This window comes from Lactuca saligna, chromosome 9 (genome assembly GCF_052625555.1).
Source record: "Lactuca saligna cultivar CGN05327 chromosome 9, ASM5262555v1, whole genome shotgun sequence".
Classification (NCBI taxonomy): Eukaryota; Viridiplantae; Streptophyta; class Magnoliopsida; order Asterales; family Asteraceae; genus Lactuca; species Lactuca saligna.
Genome location: NC_136425.1, coordinates 39621333 through 39639631, shown reverse-complemented (window position 1 = coordinate 39639631; position 18299 = coordinate 39621333).

The following is an 18299-nucleotide window of genomic DNA, read 5'->3' as shown; positions in this document are numbered from 1 at the left end:
TTGAGCTTAGAACCTGTGACATCCCCAAAATCACGGCCAGAAAAGACCGGTTTTGTTTATACTTTATTTCAAAATCAGAGTTATCTTTTAATAAAAGGGTTGCGGAATTTGTCCCAAAACAATAATATGATAAAGATTTATCAAAAGCATTTCCATAGAAATGTATTTCATTAAAAGACTCGGGATGTCATGTTCGTACAGATCAAAAGTATAAACAGTACAATATAAGCCTTACTACATTATTTCATATCTACAGGCCTATATCCGTAATCCCTCGTCCAAAACATCACACCTATGCTCATGCGCCACTACCTGTAATGCATAAAACTGAGTGGGTCAGGCTTGGGAGCCTGGTGAGCACATAGGGTTTTCAACCCACAATAAGTTTATTAATTTCATCAATCAACAATAACCCGATTACCCGTTCCCGTTATCCTCACTTTACGTCCCTAAACACCTATCATAAGGGACCTAGCCTAAGGATCATCATCGGGACGGACACTACTGCTAAGGGGATTCCTCAGCAATAAATGTCCTAATAGGCAACCATGTGGGGGATGGAGTACACCGGTGAACACATCGTTCACAACACCTACAGGTTGCGAACCTGCTAGTGTTCCACTGGACTGTCTAGAAGAGTCCGTGGTCGTCATCTATACTCCGCTAGATGACTGGATCAACAACAACAACATCGAGGCCTCTCATCATTTTATCACACATCACCTATTACATCTACCCATGTTTTACCCCAATATTTTGGTAGATATAAAATACATATACAGTTTAAATCATTGAAAACATGTATAACAACGTTCATCTAGCATAGATAGCAAGTATTCAGATAATATGCACACATAGCACGTAATTTATATAAAATACTTCATATCTATGTGTAAGTTGAAGGTAACTATGCACTCACCGGAAAAGGTGGTGATTCCGAACTCAGACAGCGCTTCGCTTCTTAAAAAGAATTTTTTTCTTCGACGAAACCTAGTATTATTACCACTAGAGTTTAGTTTATTATTCGTCGAGACTAATTAATAGTCTAGCTATTATTATTATTATTATATAAGCGTCAAAAAAATACTTATATAACCCATAATAATAGCCCAAGTATTTATTATAAGTTACTAATAACGTTACTATAATTAAATAAAAGTTATATTAAAAATAGTGTAGGCGTAGCTCACTTACAGCGGGTTTTATAGAAAACCGGGCTTTGCTTGGAGCAGCGTTCCTGAGCCGAAAAGCTCTTCTTCTCAGAGCCTTCGAGCACTCCGGGGCTTCCACCTCGTGCTAGGGAGGTTCCCTAGGCTTTTCGGGGGATTTCGGGGCTAGAGAGAGGTTCTAGAGAGAGAGAGAGTAAAGAGAAGAAAGAATGGGAAAGGTGTGAAGAAAATGAGGGTGGGAGAGGTGGTATTTATAGGGTGAAATGTGGCTGAACTTGGTGCCACATGTCACCATCTGGTGGCAAGCCTTGGGGAGAAAGCAATGGCCAAGATTGTGCCACATCACCCATTTTTGCACAGCACACTTCCGACTTCTAAAATCCGTAACTTTCACATACGACCTCCGTTTTTGACGTTCTTTATATCCACGCGTAGGTAATAATAAGATCTACAACTTTCATTTTGACACCGTCAGCTAATTCTCGACCGATCTTAAATTTAACAGTACAAGGAGATTATACTGTTAAACGTCTGCGTAAAATTAATAACTTCTACATACGGACTCTGTTTTTGTCTGTCTTTTTACCATTGATTTCCTATTAATGAGATCTTCAACGGCTCGAACTAAAATTCGAGTTTCAGGCCGTGCACTGCTAAGCCGAATCTTAGAAAAATCATAACTTCTTCATACGAAGTCAGATTTGGGCGTTCTTTTTATCGATGTTCTTAGTTTAACATATTCTACGACTTTTGTTTAGATTGCTAAGGCTAAAAAGTCTTCTATCGTAAATTCACTATTTACGTCTCCCGATGTCGTGCCGGTTTTGTCGTAAAACTTCGGCGGGCCATAACTTCTTCTTTATAGCTCGGATTTCGGCATTCTTTATATGCACGGAAACCTTGAGACATATTCTACAACTTTATGTAGAGATATCGGGATTATCTCACACTTTAATTTTGACGCTCATTTTTATTCTTTATTAATTATACATTTATAATTAAATAATAAACACATAAACACACATAATTCACATAATACTCAAATATTTCATATTTATTACTTCAAAAAGAGTTACAATAGTTGACCTAGACTATTACATTGACAAAAATGCTTAGCCCTGAAAACCCGGGCGTTACAATTCTCACCCCCTTAGGATGATTCCGTCCCGGAATCATGCATCAGCAAACAGATGTGGATAGTGACTCATCATGTCATCCTCTGTTTCCCAAGTGAGATTCGGCCCATTCGAATGTTTCCATCGGACTAGCACCAAGTCGACCATCTTGCGTCGTAACTTCTTAGTCTTACGGTCAATAATTGCCTCAGGCTCTTCGATCAGCCTTTTATTCTCATCCATCCTTAATTCCGAGATTCGAATTATGTCGGGAACATCTCCCATGAATTTCCTCAAATAACACACATGGAAGGTGTTATGAATACCATTGAGTTCTTCGGGCAATTCCAGCTTGTAAGCTTGGTTCCCAATCCTCTGAAGAACTTTGAATGGTCCAATAAACCTTGGACTCAACTTTCTTCGTTTCCCAAATCGTATAAGTCCCTTCCACGATGAGACTTTAAGTAAAACGGAATCCCCAACTTCGAAGGTTATCGGTCGTCTTTTCTTGTCGGCATAGCTCTTCTGACGATCCTGAGCTGCTAACATTCTTTCCCTAATCACCTTCAATTTCTCAGCAGTCTCATGGACTATCTCGGGGCCCATAAACTGCTTCTCTCCGGCTTCAAGCCAACAAGACGGCGTACGACACTTCTGCCCATACAAGGCTTGATAAGGAGCCATCTTGATGCTCGAGTGAAAACTATTGTTGTAGGAAAATTCTACCAGAGGTAAGTGCTCGTCCCAATTCCCTTGGAATTCGAGGGTACATGCTCTCAGCATATCTTCCAACGTCTGAATCGTTCTTTCACTCTGACCATCAGTTTGCGGATGGTAAGCAGTACTCAAACACAACTTTGTACCCAACTCCTCTTGTAGACTCCTCCAAAACCTCGATGTGAAACGACTATCACGATCTGACACAATAGTAAGAGGGACACCGTGAAGTCTTACAATTTCCTTCACGTAAGCATTTGCGAGCTTATCCATAGACCACTTCTCGTTGGCTGCTATGAAGTGTGCACTCTTGGTGAAACGATCCACGACTACCCAAATCATGTCGTGACCATTCTTCGTTCTGGGCAGTTTAGTCACAAAATCCATGGTGATGTCTTTCCATTTACCCATGGGTATAGGTAAGGGTTCTAAACTCCCATACGGTTTTTGATGTTGTGCCTTAACCCTCGCACATGTTACGCACTCAGCCACATACTTCGCAACATCGAGCTTCATCGTCGGCCACCAGTAGTAGGGTTTTAGGTCCCTATACATTTTAGTGCTACCGGGATGAATCGAGTACATGGTCTTGTGTGCTTCTTCCATTAGAAGATCTCTTATTCCTCCCGTCTTAGGTACCCAAATTCGATCTTGGAATACCTTCAGTCCTCGACTGTTCGTACCGAACACTAACGTTTTTCCCAAACGTTCTTCCTTTCGGTCATTCTTTTCTAAGGCTTCTTCTTGAGCTTTCCTGATACTTTCCACAATCGTCGAGACGACTTCAATTCTTAACGCTCTTGGCCTTCTTCTTTCAAGATTGACTTTCCGACTGAGAGCATCAGCAACAATATTTGCTTTACCTGGGTGGTAAAGTATCTCACAGTCGTAGTCCTTGAGAAGTTCTAGCCAGCGTCGTTGCCTCATGTTCAACTCCTTCTGATTAAAGAGATACTGGAGACTCTTATGATCAGTGAAGAGCTTGCACTTCGTGCCGTAGAGGTAATGCCTCCATATCTTTAAGGCGAATACTACCGCTGCCAACTCCAGATCATGAGTGGGGTAGTTCTTTTCGTGCTCTTTCAATTGTCGAGATGCGTATGCTATCACCTTTTCTCTTTGGGTCAGAACACAACCTAACCCGACTCCAGATGCATCACTATAAACTGCGAAATCTTCGACTCCATCGGGTAGAGAAAGTATCGGCGCTTCACATAACTTCTTCTTTAGCTTCTCGAACGCCTCATCGTGTTTCTCACTCCATGTATACGTAGCTCCTTTATGGGTCAAAGCTGTTAATGGAGCAGCTATCAAAGAAAAGCCTTGGATAAATCGTCGGTAATATCCGGCTAATCCTAGAAAGCTTCGAATCTCCGTGGGATTCTTCGGACGTTCCCACTTCATTACAGCTTCGATCTTGGCAGGGTCAACCATTATTCCTTCTTGGTTAACAACATGACCCAAGAATTGGACTTCCCGTATCCAAAAGTCGCATTTGGAGAACTTTGCAAAAAGCTTCTCCTTCTTTAACACCTCCAACACTTCTCGTAGATGCTTGCCATGCTCCTCCTGGCTTTTCGAGTAAATGAGAATGTCGTCGATGAACACTATCACAGATTTATCGAGGAATGGTTTACAAACCCTATTCATCAAATCCATGAATGCTGCGGGAGCATTGGTTAGTCCGAACGACATAACCAAGAACTCGTAGTGTCCATATCTTGTTCTGAATGCAGTCTTCTCAATATCCTGCTCTCTCACCTTCAGCTGATGATATCCTAACCTAAGATCGATCTTTGAGAAGTAGCTCGAACCTTGCAGCTGATCGAATAGATCATCAATCCTCGGCAATGGATACTTGTTCTTCACCGTTGCCTTATTCAACTCTCGGTAGTCTATGCACATCCTCATGCTTCCGTCCTTCTTCTTCACGAATAACACCGGAGCTCCCCAGGGTGATGAACTAGGTCGAATGAAACCGCTATCCAACAGCTCCTGAAGTTGCGTCATGAGCTCCTTCATCTCCGTCGGTGCTAATCGGTAAGGTGCCTTTGCTATCGGTGTTGTTCCTGGTAATAAGTCTATACGAAATTCTACTTGCCTATCAGGTGGTAATCCGGGAAGATCTTCGGGAAAGACTTCCGGATAATCGCACACAACCGGTATATTCTGCACCTCTTTCTTTTCTTTCTTAGCATCGATTACGAATGCCAAGTATGATGCACATCCTTTGGACAAACATTTCCTGGCTTTCATCAGGGAGATGATTCCAGAATTTACTCTGCGTTTGTCCCCGTACACCATAAATGATTCCTTTCCGGGTGGGTTTATCCTAACTATCTTCTTTCGGCATAATATCTCGGCATCGTTGGCGCTAAGCCAATCCATACCCAAAACGATGTCGAAACCGTTTAACTCTATGGGTAGTAGTTCCTCATGGAATTCGTTTCCGTTTAGGTCAATGACGATGTTCCTAATACGATTACTAACAAGTACGAATTTGCCACTGGCAACTTCTACAATCAGGGCATTATCTAGTTTTTCTACAGGTAATGCTAATTTTCCACCAAATTTATGTGACACAAAGGAGTAATTGGCTCCGGAATCAAATAGTATATTTGCAGGTAAACCATTTACAAGAAAGGTACCTGAAGCGACGTCTGCTGCCTCCTTCGCAGCCTCGAGCGTCATCTGGAAGGCTCTCGCCTTCGGCTTTGGTGGTATGTTGGGTCTTCCTGCCTCCTTCTTCTTTGGGCAGTCCTTCAAAATGTGCCCTTCTTCATTACACCCATAACAGGCCTTCTCGTAGAGGGTGCATTCGTTGGCATAGTGCCCAGGCTTTCCGCATTTGTAACAAGTGACTCCTCCATCACACTTCCCAAAGTGCTTCTTCTTGCACTTGTCACACCACTTTGCTTCTGATCCTCCTCCTCTCGAACCAGACTTCGAGAATCTTCCTTTCTTACCGGACCTCGAGGATCCGTCAAATTTCCGTTTCTCTCCCACTTCCGCTCTCTCCAGACCCTTTTCTCGTATCTGGGTCTCTACATTCTTAGCAGCCCAGATGGCAGCTTTTAGAGTGGTAGTTTGCTTGACCATTGGACCGAAGTCCGCTGGTAATCCGAGGGCAAATTTGTTAACCTTGGAGAGTTCAGTTGGGACGAGGTGAGGAACAAGCTTCATTTTCTCAGTAAAGCTTGCAGCGTATTCAGTAACGCTCATTCTTCCCTTCTTCAGATTCTGGAATTCGTTGCTGATCTCCAGAAGATCCTGCTCAGAGCAGTATTGCATCTTCAACTGTACCAGAAAATCCTCCCACGACATTTTGCTTGCTTCACCTTTGGGCATTGAATAAGCTAATAGCTTCCACCAGCTTAGTACTCCAGATTTCAATAGAGGAACTGCAAGAGCAGTCTTCTGCCTATTGCTACACTCGCAACTCTCAAACATTGTCTCCATCTCAGAGATCCAGTTCATGACTTCCACCGGCGTCGGGCTTCCGGATAGACTCGGTGGCTTGGATGCCATGAAATCCTTGTATTTGCATCCACGTCCATCATTTCCTCCATCCTGGTGGTTTTGCCTAACTATCGGTGGGTTGGCTTGACCAATAGTCCCACTGTAGTTTCCTTCTTCAGTCTGCCCTTCGTTCAACTCGGGCTGTTCGAGCTGAATAGTCGCTTCCTCTCGATTTTCCTGGAGCAAACGCCTGGTTTCCTCCATTTGACGATCCAACATTGCCTGGATCATCGCTTGCACTCCGGCCATCGTTATTGGTCCGGCAGCGGCTTCCACAACTGGTATTTGCTCGATCACGGGGGGTTGGTGTCCGTTCCCATTTGCGTTTACGTTTCCGCTACGGGTCCTTACCATCTTGATCTATATACCGAATAAGGTGGATTTAGATCTTTATTTAGGAGAGACGTTTTAAATCGTCCTTATCACTCCGAAACGTTTACATGCTAGTTCTAATATCGTAGTCGTACGTTTAGAATCCTAAACACATAAGGTTCCAGATCCGGTCGGCAACAGACCATAGATCCCGAACAAAATAACAGCATATCATGCATAAAACATTTAGCACATAAAAGCATTTTAGGCACAATTCCTAAAATAAGCTAGTGCACACACCTCACAATCATCGCTTAGCATTCTAAGTTTAAGTCTAGAAATCCTACAAATTCCTAGTTCGCTTAAACTAATGCTCTGATACCAACTGTGACATCCCCAAAATCACGGCCAGAAAAGACCGGTTTTGTTTATACTTTATTTCAAAATCAGAGTTATCTTTTAATAAAAGGGTTGCGGAATTTGTCCCAAAACAATAATATGATAAAGATTTATCAAAAGCATTTCCATAGAAATGTATTTCATTAAAAGACTCGGGATGTCATGTTCGTACAGATCAAAAGTATAAACAGTACAATATAAGCCTTACTACATTATTTCATATCTACAGGCCTATATCCGTAATCCCTCGTCCAAAACATCACACCTATGCTCATGCGCCACTACCTGTAATGCATAAAACTGAGTGGGTCAGGCTTGGGAGCCTGGTGAGCACATAGGGTTTTCAACCCACAATAAGTTTATTAATTTCATCAATCAACAATAACCCGATTACCCGTTCCCGTTATCCTCACTTTACGTCCCTAAACACCTATCATAAGGGACCTAGCCTAAGGATCATCATCGGGACGGACACTACTGCTAAGGGGATTCCTCAGCAATAAATGTCCTAATAGGCAACCATGTGGGGGATGGAGTACACCGGTGAACACATCGTTCACAACACCTACAGGTTGCGAACCTGCTAGTGTTCCACTGGACTGTCTAGAAGAGTCCGTGGTCGTCATCTATACTCCGCTAGATGACTGGATCAACAACAACAACATCGAGGCCTCTCATCATTTTATCACACATCACCTATTACATCTACCCATGTTTTACCCCAATATTTTGGTAGATATAAAATACATATACAGTTTAAATCATTGAAAACATGTATAACAACGTTCATCTAGCATAGATAGCAAGTATTCAGATAATATGCACACATAGCACGTAATTTATATAAAATACTTCATATCTATGTGTAAGTTGAAGGTAACTATGCACTCACCGGAAAAGGTGGTGATTCCGAACTCAGACAGCGCTTCGCTTCTTAAAAAGAATTTTTTTCTTCGACGAAACCTAGTATTATTACCACTAGAGTTTAGTTTATTATTCGTCGAGACTAATTAATAGTCTAGCTATTATTATTATTATTATATAAGCGTCAAAAAAATACTTATATAACCCATAATAATAGCCCAAGTATTTATTATAAGTTACTAATAACGTTACTATAATTAAATAAAAGTTATATTAAAAATAGTGTAGGCGTAGCTCACTTACAGCGGGTTTTATAGAAAACCGGGCTTTGCTTGGAGCAGCGTTCCTGAGCCGAAAAGCTCTTCTTCTCAGAGCCTTCGAGCACTCCGGGGCTTCCGCCTCGTGCTAGGGAGGTTCCCTAGGCTTTTCGGGGGATTTCGGGGCTAGAGAGAGGTTCTAGAGAGAGAGAGAGTAAAGAGAAGAAAGAATGGGAAAGGTGTGAAGAAAATGAGGGTGGGAGAGGTGGTATTTATAGGGTGAAATGTGGCTGAACTTGGTGCCACATGTCACCATCTGGTGGCAAGCCTTGGGGAGAAAGCAATGGCCAAGATTGTGCCACATCACCCATTTTTTGCACAGCACACTTCCGACTTCTAAAATCCGTACCTTTCACATACGACCTCCGTTTTTGACGTTCTTTATATCCACGCGTAGGTAATAATAAGATCTACAACTTTCATTTTGACACCGTCAGCTAATTCTCGACCGATCTTAAATTTAACAGTACAAGGAGATTATACTGTTAAACGTCTGCGTAAAATTAATAACTTCTACATACGGACTCTGTTTTTTTCTGTCTTTTTACCATTGATTTCCTATTAATGAGATCTTCAACGGCTCGAACTAAAATTCGAGTTTCAGGCCGTGCACTGCTAAGCCGAATCTTAGAAAAATCATAACTTCTTCATACGAAGTCAGATTTGGGCGTTCTTTTTATCGATGTTCTTAGTTTAACATATTCTACGACTTTTGTTTAGATTGCTAAGGCTAAAAAGTCTTCTATCGTAAATTCACTATTTACGTCTCCCGATGTCGTGCCGGTTTTGTCGTAAAACTTCGGCGGGCCATAACTTCTTCTTTATAGCTCGGATTTCGGCATTCTTTATATGCACGGAAACCTTGAGACATATTCTACAACTTTATGTAGAGATATCGGGATTATCTCACACTTTAATTTTGACGCTCATTTTTATTCTTTATTAATTATACATTTATAATTAAATAATAAACACATAAACACACATAATTCACATAATACTCAAATATTTCATATTTATTACTTCAAAAAGAGTTACAATAGTTGACCTAGACTATTACATTGACAAAAATGCTTAGCCCTGAAAACCCGGGCGTTACAGAACCCCATTAAGAGCTTAGTTTGGACATTTGAAGCCTCTAAAGCTATGCATGCACGTAAAGTTTACAACTTTACGTGATAAGCATGCCCAAGAAGCCTAGATCTGTGGTTTGGAGCCGCTGCATGACTCAAACTAGGTTTGTATAGAAAAAGGATTGAATGAACTCGGCGAGTAGAACGATGGACTCGGCGAGTCCTATGAAGTTAGCCGTGGACTCGGCGAGTTGGATGAGCAACTCGGCGAGTCTGATGAAGATTGCCTTAGACTCGACGAGTTGTTCTTCAACTCGGCGAGTCAGATGAACTTGGACTTAGTATGTATGCATCGAGGAAGAACGCTTCGAGTCTTCGCTAAGCTCGACGAGTAGAAAAGAGTGTAGAACTAGAACAGATGGAAGGGACTCGGCGAGTCCGGTCAACCAGGAAGTTGAGTTTAACCAGGATGTTGACTTTGATCGGGGGGGGGGGGGGGGTAAAATAGTCCTTTTACCTTAAGATTAGTTATCAATATCTGACTTAGTGATTATGGAAATTTTAGTCGGGGAGTTCCTGTTCAGCAGTCAGGCGCTCAGCAAGCAGACTTTCAGCAGCTATTTCGAGGTGAGTTACCTTCCAGTAGTGGTGGGTCTAAGGCCACAATGTTGGCCCACCAGTAGGAGACGTATGATAGATGATTGTCTCTGTGATATCATCTAGGTTTGCTACTACCTGATATGTTATATGCTAGCATGATATGTTATATGTGATAGTAGTAGAGTTCGGTTGTTAGGACCGGAGGGTAGTCAGATACCTCAGATACGTCTGATAGTATGTAATGTTATGTTTATATGCTAGCATGATCTGTTATATGAGTTAGAGGTAGTAGGAGGGGAGCAGTCCCTGAGTTCGGTTGTTAGGACCGAAGGGTAGTTCAGACACCCCAGATATGTCTGATAATCTGTTATGTTATGATATTGTGATAGTCATAGTAGTAGGGGGTGAAATAGTCCCCGAGGTTCGGCCGATAGGACCGAAGGGTAGTTAGCACCCCAGAATGGCTTGACATGGGTAGTCAGCACCCTAGAATGGCTTGACATGGGTAGTCAGCACCCCATAATGGCTTGACACGGGTAGGACGTCACCCCAGAATGGCCGCATGGGTAGGTCGGCACCCCAGAATGGTCGTACCGGGTAGGTCGGGCACCCCAGAATTGCCTGGAAATATGTATGATATGTGGTACGATGGGGGAACTCACTAAGCTTCGTGCTTACAGTTTTCAGTTTTGGTTTCAGGTACCTCTTCTTCGAAGGGGAAGGAGCTGGCGCGGTAGCAGCACATCACATACATGCTTTGTATTCCGCACTATGAGACCTTCCTGGGGATTTGTACTCTGACATTATTATTTTTTATAAAATGGTTTCCAGACACGCAATATCTTTATGAAATGATGTGATCAGTGGATGTTTTATCTCTAATGTTTTGCAAGGTGTATGTTTTAAAAAAGAAATTTTTGGCTCGTATTTTTGGGACGTTACATGAGTACAGTGAGGAAAACTCACCTTGTAGAACCGGAGAAGTATAACAACGATCTAGCTCCTTGCACTGATCAATCCCTCGAACCGACTAACAACCAGAATAGATAAATCGTCAATTAACACCCAACTTCCTACAAATTTGACCCTAGGTCAAACTGGTCAAAAGTCAACGGTCAAAGGTCAACGATCAACTTAGTCAAAGCCAACATCACGTCGTGATCATTCCTTGCCACATCATGAGGATGCAAGGACAAAATAATCGTGATTCTAGGTACCGTTGCGTCATGACACATCCTATTTCACGTTGTGACTTCTGGTCAGAAAGCCAAATCTTAATTAAGTGCTTAATCCCTTTAGTCTAAGGCCCATATTCTCATATCTAGTTCCTAAATATCTTCTTAATGGATAAAGTTTCAAACTTTATCCATTAGGACGGTCCAAACAACCAATATTTAGTCTTTAAGTCTCAAAAGGGCCAAGAATGCATCTTTCACAACTTAATCCATTAAGTCCAAGTCTCTAACCTTCATATCTGAATTAACATGATGTTTAGATGGATAAAGTTTCCAAATTTATCCATAATAATGTCTCAAACTTTCAAGATCAAAGCTTTAATACACCAAAATGAGGGCCAAGATAACTTGCATGACTAAAAGGAAGGAAACAAATCATAACTTTCCTAGTCCATGAGATCCATGAAGCATTCTAAACTGATCAAAAAGGTGTTGGAGTCCAAATCTGAAACATACAATGCTCTTGGACCTTGGAGAGTAATAAAGTTGCAAACTTTATTCCCAACGCTCACTCAAAACTCATTAAAATGGAACAAAACACCAAATATACTTAGATCCAAGGTGAAATGCAATAAATCATAAAAAATTATAACTTACAGAGGTCTTAAAGGTAAATGAAAGTTGAGATCTTAAATTTCCAAGCTTCAAGGATCAATCTTGCATGAAAACATTGCTCCAAAACCACCAAAAACTCAAAAAATAGATGAGAGAGGAGAGGAGAAGCTCAAATCTTGAAAATGGAGGCTAGGGTTTCTCCCAAGGGGTTCTAGATATGACGAGAGCTAAAAAAATACCCTAAAACATGAAACTTTACCTTTAAATATCTTGAAAACCTAAAATTTTTGTTGGAATGAGCTGAACACTTCTCACCTCGTGACAACCTGCTTGTCACCTCGTGAGGGCTCTCACGTCATGACAACATTCCTCTCACCTCGTGAGGATAATTTTTCACCCAATTTCATTCAAACTTCAAATAGTCATAACTTCTTCGTTTCAACTCCGTTTTCGACGATCTTTATATGCACGAAAAGATATTGACGATCCCACAACTCTATTTTGACTTAGAACACAACAAACTAAAATCCTTAATTCATGCAAGAAGTTTAAATCATCACTTGTCCTATTTTACCCAACTTATGTGTAATAAAATATTGTACCACGAGATAAAAACAAAATATAGACTCTAAAATTAATAGTTTTAATTTTAATTTCACGTGTCACATATAGTTTTAGTTTCATCTATTGTAATTTTATTTGTAAGACATGTATTACAAATATCCATACAATTTTTTTATTCTCTTCAACGACTTGATTGATTTGTTTATCTCCTTTCTTTTTATTTTTAAGTCTTGTTACTTCCGTTATCTCAAAAACATGCATAAAGGTAGTTTCGTTTGTTAAATCTCTCATACAACATACTTCATCAACAAAGATATAGTCCTTTTCATTTGTAGTTTCCTTCATGCTTGTTTCTTTCCTCTAGGGAAAACTTAGGTATGTTGCAAGCATAAGCAACTTTGAAATCCAGTACATATTTTTGATGATTTTAGTGTTATCAACATATTTCAGTATAGTTATTATCAATTTTGAGATAGACAGAGTTCTATTTATTCATCGAGGTTAGAGGTGTGTGGTGTATACTTGGAATGATAAATATGAGCTCGGGAATACGGGGGGTCTGGGGTAGCCACTTGGGTATAGGGTTCCAAGGATCAATGCCCCTTGCGGGGTTAAAGCCCCCGAGACGTGCATTTTCCTGCCAAAACCAGGTTGTGACATAATTATGATGTGAGAATTGGTTATGTCTTATAACCATATATCTAACCACCATTTTGGTACCAAAATGCTTTTAACCATCGTTTAACTACTTTCTTCACTGCATAAGAACATAGTGAATGTGTGACATCCCCAAATTCATGGTCATTTTTAAAAATTTTGTTTATGCTTATTTGAAAAGCAGAGTATCTTTTAAAGAAATATGTTGCGGAATTTATTCCCAGAAAAAACATGATAAATATGTTATCAAAGCATTTCTGAAGAAATGTATTTTATTCATTTCAAAACATTGGGATGTCATTGTCAATACACAAACATAAGAATAAACATACCTTACAATCATTTACACTAGTGATTTACATCTTCTAAATCTCTTAGTGTAATGTAGCTTCATATCGACACATGTGATACAAATAAACTGAGTGGTCAGGTTGGGAAAACCTGGTGAGTACATAGGGATTTCAATCCCACAATGTTATATATATATATATATAAGCAACTCTTACCCCCACCCTGTCGATCCTCTCAACGACACGGTCCATACTCTCGAATCTAAAATTTACCTCTTTACTTAATCCATACTCCCGGATAAAAAATTAACAACTTTACCTAATCCATACTCCCGAATCAAGTATGTCTAATCCATTCTCTCGGATCAATAATTGTACCCATTCCATACTCTCGAACTAGGGACAATTGACTATGTCTTAATCCATACTCCCGGATTAATGACAAATAACTATGTCCTATACATACTCTTGGACTAAGGATAACTAACAAAGTCTAATCCATACTCTCAGATCAATGATAGGTTTTTAAAGTTATTCCCTTTGTGTATATCTCACTCGTACTCACAAGGAGATATTACCCAATATTCCTTTTAATTAATTTAGGTTTACTCTGTATCCTAAATCATTATATATTATTAGGTATGCTCTTTAACACGTATTTCAGGTAATATCAAATATTCACACATAAACATATAATTTAATACTTGTATTAAAAATCATGTTCATGAAATGAACTATGCAATCACTTGTTAAAGTGATGACTCCAAACTCGGACAGTGCTCCACTTCTTAACAATATAATTTCCTTCGACGAAACCTAGTATTATTACAATTAGATTTTAATCACGTGACTAATTATTATTATTATTATTATTATTATTATTATTATTATTATTATTATATAAGCGTTAAACAATACTTGTCAACCACTATGTACAGATATGGGCCAGACATGAAACACCGGAGGGCAGGGCCATTTTGGCATTAAAGCACTTCTGAAATCCAACACCCAAGGCGACTCTTCAAACCGGATTCCCCGTACCGCGAGTAGTTAAAACGATATTATAACGACACTTATATAAGTCATAATACTAGCCCAAGTATTTATTATAAGTTCATATTAACAATACTAAATTTAAATATAAGTTATACTTAAAGTAGGGTAAGCGTATCTTACTTACAACGGGTTTTGCTAAAAACCTAGTTGGGCGGAGGCAGAATTTCCCTAGCCGAAAAGCCCTTTTTCTTGGAGCCTTCGGGCGCTCCGGGGACTTCTTCTAGAACTAAGAAGATACTAGGGGTTGGGGGAGGGTTAGAGAGAGAAATAGAGGCTCTGGTGTGAGTTTTTTGGAGTGAGCCTCGCACCCCTTTATATAGGCCTGGTCTTCGGTCTAAGCTGGGCGTACTCTCGCAGGTACGCAAGGCGTTTCGGCATACGCAGCGCGTTTGGAGGGACAAGTGCCAAAGACTGCCGGGGCAACGTGGTTGATCCGAGGTCATGCATGCAAGTACGTGGGGCGTTCGGTCTCTCTGCGCGGGGCGTTCCCACTCTCCTCACATTATCCACTTTCGTCTTCTAAAATCTGTAACTTTTGATACGAGCTCCGTTTTCGACATTCTTTATATCCACGCGTAGGTGGATACATAGTCTACAACTTTCGTTTAGACTCCATAGGCTAATTTTGACTTTATTTTTAAAGTTATATTTTAACAGGTCAGGACATAAAAAGTCCGTTAAAAATTCATAACTTTATCATCTGACATCCGTTTTCGTCCGTCTTTTTATCGTTGAGCTCCTATTAATGAGATCTTCGATTTTCATTTAGGTTGTGTCGGATAAAAATCGGTCGATCTAATATTCGAACTCTAGGTTGCATACTGCTATGCCGAATCTTACAAAAATCATAACTTCCTCATACAAAGTCAAGATTTGGACGTTCTTTTTATGCACGCTCTCGGTTTAACGTATACTACGAATTTTGTTAAGATTGCTAAGGCTAAAAAGTATTTCATCGTAAACTCACTTTTTACGTCACACAACATTGTGCTGGTTTTATCGCAAAACTTCGACAGGTCATAACTCTTGGTTATAACTCGGATTTTATCGTTCTTTATATGTACGGAACCCTTGTGACATATACTACAACTTAGTTAAGATTATTCATTCTAAATAATCTTCTTTCAAAAAGTCATTTTTGATGTTTATTGCCTCTAAATTGACTAGCGCGAATCTGCGGGCGTTACAGAATGTTCCTGAAAAGGGTTGAATTTTTCAGACTCGAAATTTGATCATTAGATTCTCTCTATCTCGTCAAAACACAAAACTACAAGGTATTTTCCGTGTTTCGAATTTAGAAGTTGCATGACTTCTAAATTGTCATTCTTGGATTATCCCAGATCTGATTTCGTGATACCACAAACTATAGGATTTAATTCATAGATTTTGGGAAGTGATTGCAATCACGATTCTAGAATTATCCAAGTATATATTGATATTCTTGGACCTAAAATCTAACACACGCATAGTACAACATTTGTATTGAGAGGCTACTCTGATAAGGATTACGCAGGCTCTCAAGATGACTAGAAGAGTACAATTGCAACACAATGTTGCATTATCCTCCATCGAGGTTGATTATGTGGCTGACACAAGCTCATTCCACTCAAGTGTTTTGTGATAATCAGTTAGATGTACCATTAACCAGAAATCCAGTGATGCATGGAAGAACAAAACACAATGAAATAAAACATCATTGCATTTGTGACTTAGTTGCAGAAGAAACAATCACATTAGAAATATACAGGATTGATGATTAGCTAGCAGACAACTAACCAAAGCGCTAGCTTCAATGAAGTTAAAAGAACTGCGAGAAAGGTTGTGTCTTAGCAACTTTAATAAGAGTTGATTTAACTTCTTAATTTTAGTTAAAATTTGTTTCCTTCTTTTATGGAATTAGTATGTGTTTTCTCTTTTCATGTAAGCTATTTATAGTTGAGCTTTTTATGAATATGATGTTTTAAGGTCCCAAAGAACATTTAATAATAAATTAAATTAAATTAAATGTAAAAAGTAAATTGTTTTCTACCTTTTATACCTACAAATATTCCTATACACTAACTTTTTGACATGTGTCATCGTCATTCCACCATTCAATTTAATTAAATTGCTTCCTACCTTAATGAGATATTTAAGTAAATATGAAATGGTGACATATGTAATAATGTTAGTGGGTACGAATATTTGTAGGCATAAAAGGTTAGAAGACAATTTAATTTCTGAAAAAGTATTTATCCGGGGCAAAATTTGTCATTTCATTTAGGGCATTAAGACGTTTATTTGTTTTGTAAAAATAAAATTTATTGAATTTGATTTATAGAGAAAACAACAAACCACGCTACCATTAGAAGTTACATTAAAGGGATAATGACTTGAAAGGGTAACGAACTTTCGACTTTTTTCACATTTAGTCACTAAACTTTTTTTCGTTATCTATTTGCCATTGAACTATTGAAACTGTTCAGATTTTACCCTTATGGCCGGCTGTTGCCGGTCATAAGGGTAAAATGTGAACAGTTTCAATAGTTCAATGGTAAGTAGATAACGAAAAAAAGTTTAGTGACTAAATGTGACAAAAGTCAAAAGTTTGTTTCCCTCTAAAAAGTTCAATGACTAAATGTAAACAAACTTCCTCTTGTATTATGTTTTAGCAAATTATTTATTTTTGTTAAATTGTAGCAACATTTGTTGATGAAGAAATCTATGAAATAATAAAAAAAAAAACCCTAAAAATATATTTAAAAAAACAAAAAAACCGAAACCAAAATACAAAACCAATGGTTTGACATTTTCCAAAATAAAAAATCAAAATTTCCAATCTAATTTTGGTTTTACAAAAAAAATGAACCATTCTCACTGATGTGAATTATGACCATTGGTTTGGCATGCGAAATTTGTGACATCCCATGAATATGTAGTTACAACATCGTCTGAACTCGTAATTCATAGTAAGGGGTTAGAGTATCATCGCATGAATACGTAGTTACAACATTGCCTGAACTCGTAATTCATCACCTACAGGTTATGGGCCTGCTGGTGTTTCCACTGTGTTGTCTAGAGTAGTCTGTGGTCGCCATCTATACTCTGGTAGATGACTACATCGCCACATTGTTGGTTAAGGTTATGGTATCTCCTTTCATCCTACATCACATATTCATCATCATCTATATACCTAATTATCATCACATTTCTATCATCACATATCTCTCATCATTTTATTTCATCACACACCAACTATTTCATCTACCCATGTTTCATCCGCAACATATTTGTAGATATAAAATAAATATACCGTTTAAATCTTTTAAAACATGTATAAAATCGTTCATCCAACATAGACACCAAGTATTCAAATAATATGCACACATAGCACGTAATTTATATAAAATACTTCATATCTATGTGTAAGATGAAAGTAACTATATCTACCATAAAAATCCCATAAATGCTTCCTAACTTCGAACCCCAAGGTTTGCTCTACTAAAGCTTCATATTCTCGGCTCTATGAACCTAGAAGGGTCCAGATCCATCACACCAAAAAGCTCAAGATAACTCTTCCTCTCACTCTACACACTCAAGCTCGCTAGGGTTCTCACTTATGGGAAAGGTAGTGGTAATTGAAGGCCATAAGTGCCTTTAAGTATGGCTCGGGCCCAAAGATTTAGGGTTTCTGCCAACAACACAGACTCGTCGAGTCGCCTCACTGACTTGTCGAGTCCATTCATTAATCCGAGTCATCAGTTGCGACCTTACTCGATGAGTTGAGGCGTCAACTCGTCGAGTCTCTCTTCTTAACTCAAAAGAAAAATACTTAAATTATGATACCTGGAAATCCAGATGTTGCATTTTGTTTTTTT